Source organism: Pan troglodytes, chromosome 4 (assembly GCF_028858775.2).
Source record: "Pan troglodytes isolate AG18354 chromosome 4, NHGRI_mPanTro3-v2.0_pri, whole genome shotgun sequence".
NCBI classification, from domain to species: domain Eukaryota; kingdom Metazoa; phylum Chordata; class Mammalia; order Primates; family Hominidae; genus Pan; species Pan troglodytes.
The window spans coordinates 74,693,361-74,706,084 of record NC_072402.2 but is presented as its reverse complement, the minus strand read 5'-3'; positions in this window follow the sequence as shown (position 1 = coordinate 74,706,084).

Below are 12,724 nucleotides of genomic sequence, written 5' to 3'. Positions count from 1 at the left end.
ACCAATCATATAAAAATAATAATAAATAAAACTTCATCAACATTAAAACTTATGTTCATCAAAAGTCATTGTTAAGAAAGTGAAAAGTGAAGCCATAGTCTAGAAGAAAATATTTCATAAACATATAGCTGATAAAGGACTGATATCCTAGATATAGATGAATTCCTAGGAATCACATTTTAAAGACAATTGACATAAAAAATGAAGAGATACTTGAACAGGCGCCTCACAAAGAAGATACATGAATGCCTAATAACATATGAAAAGGTGCTCAACATCATTAGTCATCAGGGAAATGCCAACTACAACTATGATGAGATACTAGAATGATTAAAACTAAACAGACTGCTGTTGTGTGTGTGGAGAAATTGAAATTCTCATACATTGCTTGTGGGAGTATAAAATAATAAAACCACTTTGGAAAACTGTTTCTCACTCTTCAGTAAAGTTAAACACAGATCTATCCTGTGACCAAGTATTTCCATTCCTAACTGTATTGCCAAAAGAAAGGAATGTATCTATCTTACAAAAAGACTCATAACTCATATGAATGTTCATAACAGTTTTATTTATAAGAGTCCTACACTGGAAACAACCCAAATGTCCATCAACACGAAAATGGAAAAGGTGTAGTATACTACTGAGCAATAAAAAAGAACTACTGACACATATCACAATTATGAATAAAACACAAAAACATTATTTTGAACTAAAGAAGCTAGATAAAATAGTAATAGCATATGATTTCATTTATATGAATTTTTAGAACAGGCAAAATTAATCTATGGTGATAGAGGTCAGAAAAGGGTATGGGAATATTTACTGGAAAGGGATGCCAGGACACTTTTTTAAGTGATCGAAATAGTCTTAATCTTGATCAGGGTGATGGTTACACAGGTCGCAATTCATTAAGCAGTATACTAAAATTTATGAAATTTATGAATACAAATGTATCTTATTAATACCGCAAATTGTGAGCGAATCTTACTGAGAAGTTAACTCTACAAATAGGAAGTCATAGAAACTGTTGGAACACAGTGGAAATGATCAATGGGCTATATATTTTCTAATGGCATTTCTAATGGCATTGAAGTCTCCAAGACTGAACATGAAATTGAGGAATAAATTAAAAGTTTGAAGATACTCTCCTATAGGACTAGAATGCAATCTATTCTGTATAGATTACATCAGAATCATGTATTCTGAGCATGTATTCTTCACATTCAAAAAGCAAAATAGGGAAAATTCATAAGAGCCCCATTGTAATGGTTTTTTAAACATCTGTATTAAGATATAATTGACAAATAAAAATTGTATATATTTACAGTATACAACTTGATATTTGTAAATTTGTTTTACATTTGAAAATGTCTGGCTATTACTCAAGGTTTTGCCTAGTTCTGATCTTGTTGAGACACACTATTGTTTTTCTCAGAATCTTGCAGACATTTTTAAATTAACTTCTGGCATCAATGTTGCTGTGGGGAAGACTGCAGTGAATTTCATATTTCCTGTCTCTACCCTTGAGGTGATTGGTTTTTATCCTGTCTAGATATCTGAGAATTACATTCTTTATCCTTGAAATTCATTATCTTAGCAGTATAAGTGGTTTCCATTATTTTTTTCATTCCAGTGGTTGCATTATTTTTTTCATTCCAGTAAAATTTGCTTATATTATAGCATTTGTTGCTTTTTGTTATTCCATTTGTTGAATACTTTCAGGAACACTAATTAGGGATTTTGACTTTCAAGAACACTAATTATTGACTTTGTTCTATAAATTAATTAGCTCTTTATAACTGCATTTTTCTCTTTGTGTTTCTTTTATTATTTTTGAATTTGTACTCCCTTTCCTATATATTGGTAAGTTTAAAGGTGAGTCTAATCTGTTTGTTAAAGTCTCAAATTTAATCATAGACATATATGGATTTTTCTCCCTCCATCTGTTTTCCAAGTTTGTAACTTTCCTGTTTATTTTCTGTTATTTAATCATCTTGACTATGGGCCCTTATGTTATTAAATTTATCTTATTAATTAATTAATTAATTTTTTTTTTACCATAGCTCAGGGCACTTGTGAAGAACTTCCTTCTGATTTTCAGTTGTTTTGCACCTAAGTTGGTTTATCTTTTGCATTCTAGGGCATGTGTGTGTGTGTGTGTGTGTGTGTACGTGCACGCGCACGCACGCGCGCACACACACACACGGTTGCCAGGGTGGTAATTTTTATCTTTCTCAACTGTCCTCTTGATACAGACCTATTATTTGCCCTAATGTTGTATAGGTGTCTTCTCATCTCTCTTGCTATTTGACACCCATTTGTTTTCCTGACAAACCACAATTTTAGAGTTTGTTTTTTCATGTTCTTTCCACTTACCCTATAGTCTGAAAGAATGGCAGGGAAGGACAGAGGTTGAGGTATTGTGCAGACTTTGGTAGAGTATCAGGACTTGGCAGACATTTCTGAAGTGTTTATTAACTGCTTATTCAATGCATGAGGGCTTTCTTTAATGAGTTGAGGGATTGTATTCAAGTCCTATGGGAGAATACTCTCAAACTTTGAATCTATTCTTCAATTGTCAATGCCATGAGAGAAGATATAACTCGCTGTTCATTTCCACTGTCTTCCGACAGTTTCTCTGACTCCCTATTTGTAGAGTTAGCATCTCAGTAAGGTTCTCTCTCGATTTTGAGATATGAAAAAGATATCCCTGGATTTGGTTGATGACACCTGTGTGGCTCCTGGGGATGGTAGAGCTAGGAGCCTTGCCATGGTGAGCTATGCTACTCCACTGTGGAATTTGCTTTTTCATCAGCCAATACTTTTTTGGAAGTTTATGGCATGGGGTGGTGCCCTTCTCTGGTTTGGTGGCTGCTGTGGGATTTAGGGGGCATGCTTTTTCAACATCTCACTGTTGTGATTTCATGATGTATTGGGAGAAGGAGATTGTTCCCAGGTGGCTGCCTTCTGCCTGGGCAACCTTGTTCCTCTCGGCTTCCTTTAAAAGCTGTTGTCCTGCTTCTCACTTCCCTTTCTCACTGCCCTCAAGTCTCCTTTCTGGCTTCTTTGTCGTTATCCACTTAATAAGGTATTTTCAAAGATCATTTTACACCCTTCTTCTCTTTCTCATTCTTTCATTTAAATTTCCATCCCATCTATTCTTTCAATATACTCTTTTATAACCTCCTAATTCACATCCGTGCTCATTAGTAATGGCTAGGCAGATATTGTCCAAATTGCTATTTTATGCCCTGACCCATCTTCCATGAGCTGGTCTCATTTTTGCTGGATGTTATACTGTATGACACTTTGCTGGATGTTATACTGTATGACAATCCTAAGACAACCTTAAACTTAAAATATCCAAAAACAAGCTTATGGTGTTCTGTTTCAACCCAAAGTTTTCCCCTGTCTTCTGTATCCTCTCAGTCTTTGAGACACAGAAGCCTGGAGCCTTTTTAATTCTTTCCTTTTTTGGCCCCCTTTATCCAATGAGTTAATAAATTCTTTCAAGTAGACTTTTCCTTCTCTTTGTTTCCACTGCCATTACCCTAAAATAAATTTGTATTTTTCTCACTTGAGCTTTGTAATAGCCCTTACCTGGTCTCTCTCCTCTAATCTCTTCTTCCTCTAATCAGTGCTCCACATAGCTCCTGAGACATCTTGCTCTAAAATCTGCCATGGGGACCTAATACCTTTTCATGGTATTCAAGGACCTCCATAACCTGAACTCAATTTATAACTTGAGGCTTATTTTCCACTGTGCCCCACTGCATGCCCTAAATTTCAACTGCAGCCCCTTGTTAAGTATGCCCTGTTCATTCTTATGTAGAAAACCCTTTGTTGAATTCCCCTTATCCCATCTTTATCTCTCCAAATTTTATCAGTTTTTCAAAATCCTGACCAAATTTTACCTCCTCCACAAATGCTTCCTAACCAACTGCTTTAGAAGTGACTGATCCCTCCCCACTCGGAACTCCTGTTTTTCCTTATTACTCGTCACATCACCTTTCAATCATTGCACACATGTGTTAGCTTGCCCCAAAGTTGTCAATTCCTTGTGGAGATGGGGGAGCAAGGTAATGGGAAGCTGTGATGCTTAAGGAAAGTTGTAATATAGTAAACTTGGACTTAGTACCATAGAGCTGAATTCAAGCTCAGTTTTAACCACTGTGGGTGGTTGGGCAAGTCACTTACCCTCTCCGAGATTTATTTTTGTCATGTTTAAAGAGGTTATTGTAAATGTTAAATGAAATAGCGTGTGTGAAAGTGCTTTATAAGTGTAGATTTATGTATACACACACGCAGGCATATATACATATGTATGCATACATAGATAGGTAAATAAAATGTAGATTAAGATATTGCTGGTTTCTTCAAAATCCCCACGGTACCATGCCTAATATAATAGTTTACACATAAAATGTTAATAAATGTTTATTTCTAGTTGCAATTATACCTACCCGCAGAACACCAACGAGATGCTAATGGGTAAGGGCAAATGTGCAGAAAGTTGATAGTTTGTGTGGTTATGCCAGCAATTTGCCAAGCTGGAGAGCTACTTAACTGCATCATCTAAGATTTCATGCGTAGTGCAGAGGACCTGCCTAAATGGAGGCAAATGATTGGGCAGTTTGTTTCAGTCCTTCTAGCCCTTGATGAATAGTTTTTCACAGAATGACACATAATAGATATCATATGTAGAAGTGAAATGTTTGCTTATCAGTAGCTATTCCATATACACATTTCAGATGTGAGTTTATGTTAAATGCATTTCATGTAAACATAGACATTTATCTCCGTAAATGTTTCCTTATATAGTTTTTGTTGCCATTCATTCAGTCACCGCCGTTACTCTTTTCCAAACTCCCAATTTTCCAGTAGTGCTTCATCTATAATCACAGGCACCAAACTGGTATAGCTACATCAAAGTTGAATAGAGGGTAACAACAAGGACATGCGAATGAACATTAAGTAATTCCCTTAATAGTTGAAATCATCTGGGTTGGATCTTGTGCATGTTCAGATTTTCCATGACAGCTTTTTCTGTTTTTCCTCCAGAGCCACATGTCCCATGTTTAAAAAATACTGTAATTTTATGGGGTTTTAAAAAATCATTTTGCCAAAAACTATCCTTTTAAAAGGGGTCATAATAGAAGTCAAATATGTATTCTGAGACTCTGCTTGTGACATGATAGATTTAAGACTGTGTTTGCAATGCTTGACTGAATGTCCACATTCATTTTGCACCTGAATTGGGCAAAAATGTGGGTAAACTTTCTTGTCCCAGGCTGAGCCTAAGGTAGATTCCTGAATCAAATACTTTGAACAGTGCCTCTAGCAGCGCATTTGCAGGAGCCCACACGCATGGGGGATGGGGATACTTTCTAAGAAATAATTTAGTCTAAGGGGAGAATAGCACAACCTTGGCCTTGGAGAAGCCTGGTTCTTTAAGCAGTGGCAGCTATCTGCCAGTTGCTCCATGAAATCATGTCTAAGTCCTGGGAAGAGAAGACACTGGGTGTCAAAACTCCGGGAGACACAGGGGCGAAGCCATATTGTGTGGGAAGGCAATGTTTCCACCTCACCACAGCAGAAACCCTGCCACCTCCTAAACCTCAGCACATCAGCGTCAGTGGAAATAGAAGTATCCAGTGGGAGTGGTAGCAGCACCTGTGGTGGGAGCAGCTCCAGCAGAGGCCGTGGTGCATAGGGAGGTGGTGGAGGCAGCCTAACTCAGCAGACACCAGTGTGAGCAATGGTGGGGATGTGTCTTTGGGCTCTGGAGACAGTGGCAAGTTACCTTTATACTGCTTAGCAGTCTTGGCAGGGATGTCAACCACAGAGCCAGAGTGGTAGAAGAGAAAAAGTTGTTTAAATATATATATTCATTTGAAAAGTGTCCGTGATGTATAACATGTTTGTGAAAGTTTATTCGGAGACAGAGAGAGAAAAGACCATGATGAATCTTTGAAGATGTTTACCAAACGTTTAACAATTTCTGCTTTATTCATTCTTTTTCAGAAAGTACTTATTGAAATTATTGTCTCAAATGAGATACAACCTGAACCTCTATACGTAGTTTAGGTAATTAAATGCATCGCAAATACTGTATTGAGTGTTTTCAAAGAAAATATTAATTGCGCATGACAAGTCAAGTACATGACTTTCAATTTCTTCATGAGTAAAAACAGATTTTATTCACCAAATAGCTATTAAAGACATCTTAACTGATTGCAAATTTTAAAGAGAAGATTTTTACTGTTGTTATAGATTATCAGACTATGGGGCTGAGTATCCTACCAAGGGCAAGGAGAGGTGGCATCATTTATGATGAAAATGGAAGAAAAAGTGAAAACAAGGAGTAGAAATCTTACAAAGATGGAGACAAGACAAAGAAGAGGATTGCTGAATAGAGAGTTCTTAAAAACATGAATCAATTAGCCAAGCTTAGTCCTCTAAAGAGATGCTGCTTATCTGAGTTACCACAACTAGTGATAGCCTATATTCTCATGATCTGACCACCAACTGTTTGTCACTAAGGACTAGTGAAAATCCTTAACCAACTGCATTCTGCTTCACTAGACAGAGGATGTAAACTGGTAACGTGAATGAAATGTGCTGAAGGTTAGGATAGAGGGGTGCACAGGACTTGGAAAGATAAAAGGGAAGGGCACTATTCAAACTAGGAGTTCAGGGAAAGCCCTCAGAGATAAAGCTTGCATCTTACAGGAGAAGTCACGTGTACTCAGGCAAACAGAGGTAGGAAGGGTATTCTAACTAGAACTAGCAAGAGCAAAGGCACAGCAGCATGGAATCATGTGGCGAGTGTGTGCGTGTGTGCATGCATGTGTGTGTTGGGGTGAGGCAGAAGGTAGTACAATAGTGCAGCCATTACAATCAATAAGGGGCAATTAGTGTGAGAGCTCAAGATAAAGGGAGCAGAATACTGGAGTAAACTGATGCCGCTGATGCCAAAAACAGATGCTAGAAGACTAACAAAGAGGAGAAAAACTACATATTTGGTTTGACTGTATAATGTCAATTAAAGTCATGCAAGTGACCCACTATTTAATTGTATTATTTTATTTAATTTTATTTACTTAATTATTGAGATAGGGTCTCACTCTGTTGCCCAGGTTGGAGTGCAGTGGCATAATCATAGCTCACTGCAGGCTTGAACTCCTGGGCTCAAGCGATCCTCCTGCTTCAGCCTCCCAAATAGCTATGACTATAGGCATGTGCCACCATGCCCAGCTAATTTTTAAAATTGTAGAAACGGGGTCTCACTATGTGGCCCAGGCTGATCTCCTAGGCTCAAGTGATACTCCTGCCTTAGCTTCCCAAAAATGCTGGAATTATACTACTAACTTTTTTTGTCTAATTTTTGTGCTGCTCAATAAGATGTGTGTATATATAATATACATAGATACAAGTTTCATATCATATAGTCACCAGATTTATTTATTCTGTATATAATTATATATTTGTATATAATCACTTAATTTGATGCTATGTAATATATCACATATATTACATATAAAAACACATATAATCACTAAATTTGTCAAGTTAACTTTATTGTAAATTTGATTGAAATGCCACAATCAGCACCATACTTGCAGGCCAGTATTAGTTATTTTAATTAGTTAAGTGGCATTATTGCCTACTCAGGCATCAAAATTATTTTCTCAGTTTAAACACTTACATGGACTATTACACGTTATAATGCCTTTTGTCTTGCATGATTAATGTTTTCGTATTGTTTCTTTTTCGTGAGCAGAGGCAGTCTGCTAGTTGAGAAGTCAAAAGGCCTGTCTCGCACCTATGCTCTGTCCCAAGTAGCTGTGAGGCTATGCCTTTGTTTTCTCATTTCTCATAGGTAGGCTTGGGGATGAACGCTCCCTGGCTGCCCTTCAGGGGTGGCACAGTTTGTTGACAGAAGGGTGGAACCAGGACCCAGGACTCAGGACCCAGGACCCGTGGCTGGCAGCTCTGACTCTCCACTGTGTGCGATTGGGACTCAGTCCTGTCACCTGTTGAATGGGGAGAGTGATACCCAAGCAGGAGGGGGTGACCTGCTCTGCTGGTTTCATCAGGGTGTCACGAGGATTGAATGAGATCGTGTGTGGACATGTTTGTTAAAAGTAAAGTACTTGGCAATATCAGGCCGGGCATGGTGGCTCACACCTGTAATCCCAGCACTTTGGGAGGCTGAGGCGGGCTGATCACCTGAGGTCAGGAGTTCGAAACCAACCTGGCCAACATGGTGAAACCCTGTCTCTACTAAAAATACAAAAAAACTAGCCATGCATGGTAGTACGCACCTGTAACCCCAGCTACTCAGGAGGCTGAGGCACAAGAATTGCTTGAACCCAGGAGGCGGAGGTTCCAGTGAGACGAGATCACGCTGCTGTATTCCAGCCTAGGCAACAAAGTGAGACTCCATCTCAAAAAAAAAAAAAAAAAAAAAAAAAGAAAGAAAGAAAGAAAAGAAAGAAAGAAAGTAAAGTACTTTGCAATATCAGTGATAGTGCTGCCAGGCAATAAAGGCCTGTTACCAAAGGCCGTGGGAGTCAAGTGATTTTGCCAGAGAGTCTTACTTTTTTTAGTTCCTTCCTGTTCTTTTTGATGAATGTTTTAGGGTAGGGTTAATACATTAATATGTCTGTAATATATACAACAGTAATATTTAATATAGTATTAGTCATTCTACAAACTTACCAGCATACCATAACATTCAATAGTATTTCCAGGAGGCAAAAATGTCCTTTACTGTATCAGTTGAAGTGTGGTTTACCAAAAGGAAAAAGCAAAACCATATTTGCTTTAGGTAGCAAAATGGCAGGCCTTTATTAGGGTCTTTTGTGGTAGGAGCTACTGAAATAAATAAATGAATGAATAAAGAAAACACCACTTTCAGAATAGTGGTCACCGACTTACCCTTGAACCATTTGAGTGGGGAGAAGTGAGACTGAATCAGGAAATTAAATTAAAAAGTAAATAATGGCAGGCCCTGATCCCGTCATCATTTCTCACCAGAACCAATAAGACTTTGAAAGGAGGACTCTGTGGAATTCATTTTAAGTCTTGAGGAAACAATATGCAATTTAAATATCTGCACATAAAAATGTTGGGGGTGATTTGGGGGTTCAGGAGTTGTCAGACAGCACCGGGATCACAACCTCACTCCCCAGACCTTTACCTATTAAATGCAAATATATATGGTTGGCCCCAGTGGTGACAATGCTATGATTGGCAGTTCCTGAAACTACCTATTTGAGGGAGAGTTTTCTTTTGGAAGTGGCGAACCAAGCTTGTCAGTATTTTTCAAAATTTATTTAGCTAGCAGGAGAAAATATATTGTGTTTGAGTTAGGCTATTAGTTTAGAGACTTTCACATTTAAAGCTCTCCTTTTTCAAGTAAAGGACAAGACCCAGAGAGGTGAAGGGACCTACTGGACCGTCCCACCAGTCAGGAGTGGAGTGGAAAATTGAAATGCTAAGTCCAGCAGGTTGTTTCACTCTTTTCTTTCTTTCCTTTTTTCTTTCCTTTCCTTTCCTCCCTCCTCCCTTCCCTTCTTTCTTTCTCATTCCACAAATATTTGGTCAGCTTCTCTGTTATAGAAGGCACTTTACTAACACTGTAGGAATACAAAGCTAAAAATAAGGCCCCCCAGGAAGCCTCCAATAGAGACAGTATGTAAGTAAACTACCCAAGGCAGGGTGAGATGAGCTCACTCCCCATGACCTGAACAACCTACTGGGGAGCCTAAAAGAAAGATCGCTGGACAATGAGACTTCATGGGATAGAAAGCTTTTGAGAAGAGCCTGAAAATGTGGCAGAATTTTGAAAAATAAATAGGGCTGGGCATGTCAGAGGCATTTGAATCAGAGCGACTCCATCTTGAATAGAGACTGGGTAAAATGAGGCTGAGACCTACTAGGGTGCATTCCCACAAGGTTAGGCAGTCTAAGTCACAGGGTGAGATAGAAGGTCAGCACAAGATACAGGTTACAAAGACTTTGCTTATAAAACAGCATGCAGTAAAGAAGCCAGCCAAAACCCACTAAAACCAAGATGCTGACAAGAGTCACCTCTGGTTGTCCTCACTGCTCATTATATGCTAATTATAATGCATTAGCATGCTAAAAGACACTCCCACCAGCACCCTGACAGTTTACAAATGCCATGGAAACATCAGGAAGTTACCTTATATGGTCGAAAAAGGGGAAGAACCCTCAGTTCTGGGAATTGCCCACTCCTTTCCCAGAAAAACTCATGAATAATCCACCCCTTATTTAGCATATAATCAAGAAGTAACAATAAGTATAAGCAGCTGAGAAGCTCATGTTGCTGCTCTGCCTATGGAGTGGCCATTTTTTATTCCTTTACTTTCTTAATAAATTTGCTTTCACTTTGCTCAGTGGACTTGCCCCGAATTCTTTCTTGTGTGAGATCCAAGAACCCTCTCTTGGGGTCTGGAATGGGACCCCTTTCTGGCAACAGATGGGAAATGATCAAAAATGTCCAAGCGTTAAAACAATGTGTCTTTCCAGTTTGGTGGGAGAATGGCAGCATGGTGTGAGATAGCAGGCTGGGTCCTTGTTGACAAAGGATTTGTGCTGGGCTGTGGAGTGTGTGTTTCAATTGGTAGCCCCCAACAAGCCACTGAAGACTTCATCTGAGGACTGAAATGACTGCAGAGTTTGCTGATGGGAAAGGGGAGGCTGGGTGTCAGGTAAGCAGGATGGAGTGTAAGCAGAGATAATGTGGGAGTGAACTGGGGCACTGGTAATGGGAATGGAACCTGAAAGGAAGAGAACAATTTTTAAATTATTATGGAGATAAAATCAACAGGACAGGCACCTTACTTAGATGAATGGGTGGAGAAAGAAGATGTAGGTTCTGGCATTAAGGATTGCAAGAGAACAGTCCCACATAGATGGATTAAAATGATGAGTGATGAATGCCCTTGGAAAATGCTGCAAGAAGAGAGTTTCTGCAGCACAAAGCAGATGCCAGAGGAGTGAATAGCCGGCCACTGTATTGATTTGGTTTTCTCCAGTGAAATTCAGTGACTCTTGACGGGAAATGCAGAATAGGGACCCAAGGAGTCCCTCAGGGTCAGGAATTAGGACAAGACTGGGGAAGAGCCTAGAGAGGTAGACAGCACATTATTGAAATAATTGACTTGGACTTCAGGCTGGATAGGGTTAGGAATGAAATCTGAGAGACTAAAAGGATAAGAATAGAAGAGTAGGGAGGGACCTAGGTGAGAGAAGGGTAGGCTCAGTAGGAATCAAGGAATGAGAAAGATGGAAGATAAAGAGGTGGCATCTGTAAGGAGGACTCCAGAGGTGGGGATTTTGACAGTGGAGACGTTTTGAGTGATGGTAAGAACTAATGTGGGATTGGGTTGTTGGCCTGGGCAAAGACCAAAATTATGGATGTCAAGAAACTATGAGGCTGTGACTTGATAAGAAAGTCCTCCCCCTAAAAATATTAGAAAGTGTGTGAAAGGCATGTATGGAGTGTGTGTGTGTGTGTGTGTGTGTGCATGTGTGTTTTGGGAGGAGAATTGCTGTACTTATATCTCACATTGTTATTGCTGTCTTCTTAATTCTTTACGAATTGGGCCAACTTGGAACTTACTCTTATTTTATATAACTCATGTGTTTTCTCATGACTTTCTTTTATATTTATTTGTTAATCCTGTTTCTGGGGAAACATCTACTGCAATGTGTTCTGCCAACTTATATTTTATATTTTTCTGAAATTAATCTTTGCTAGTTCTCCAAGGTTAACTTAAATACCTCACAACTGGCCTGAAATCTCCAATTTCATTTCTCTGGCTGAAACAGCAAAGAAGGAAGACAAGTAAGAGAGGCTTCACCTGGGAGGGGGTGAGGAAAAAGGCAGCAAACAGATTTTAAACTATGGTGGAGGCCATTATTTCTGTCTTCAGCATTTGTAACCTATAGCAAACCCAGGGTTGGTTGGTTTTTGTCTGATTGGTTGTGTTAAAAGACAAAATTACAAATGAATCCAAACTTACAAAAAATAAATTCAGTTTTGCAGATCTTAATTGGCTTTGTGATTCTAGAATCAGGCAGCAGTACAAGCCAAAAATGATTCCAAATACCCTGCCCCACTACATGTGTGGTGTTAAAAACCTTAGACAAATTAAATTTAAAGGACTTCAATTGAGTAAAGAATGATTTGTGAATCGGACGGCCCGCGAACCAGAATGGGTTCCGAGAGACCCTGGTACTGCCTCTCGGTCAGAGAAGATTTATGGACTGAAAAAGGAAAGTGATGTACAGAACACGGAAGTGAGGTACAGAAACCTCCGGATTGGTTACAGCTTGGCATTTGCCTTATCTGAACAGCGTTTGAACAGTTGGCTGCCTCTGATTGGCTGAAACTTGATGAATGACACAGGAATAGGTTACAGGCTGATTACACATCCAGTTAGATTACAGTTCACTGTGTACGAAGAAACCTTTAGGCCAAGCCTAAATTATGTAAGGAAGCAGCGTTAGGTTAAATTTACTTTAACTGTGGATTATGTTTATCATCAGAGAAAAGGAAATGATTTACAGAAAACTGAAGTGAGGACCAAAGATAGTTTGATCAGTTACCGTTGGTTACAGCTCAGGCATCTGTCTTATTTTAACGCAGTTTGAGTGGTTGGGCCCCTGTGATTGGCTGAACCTCGGC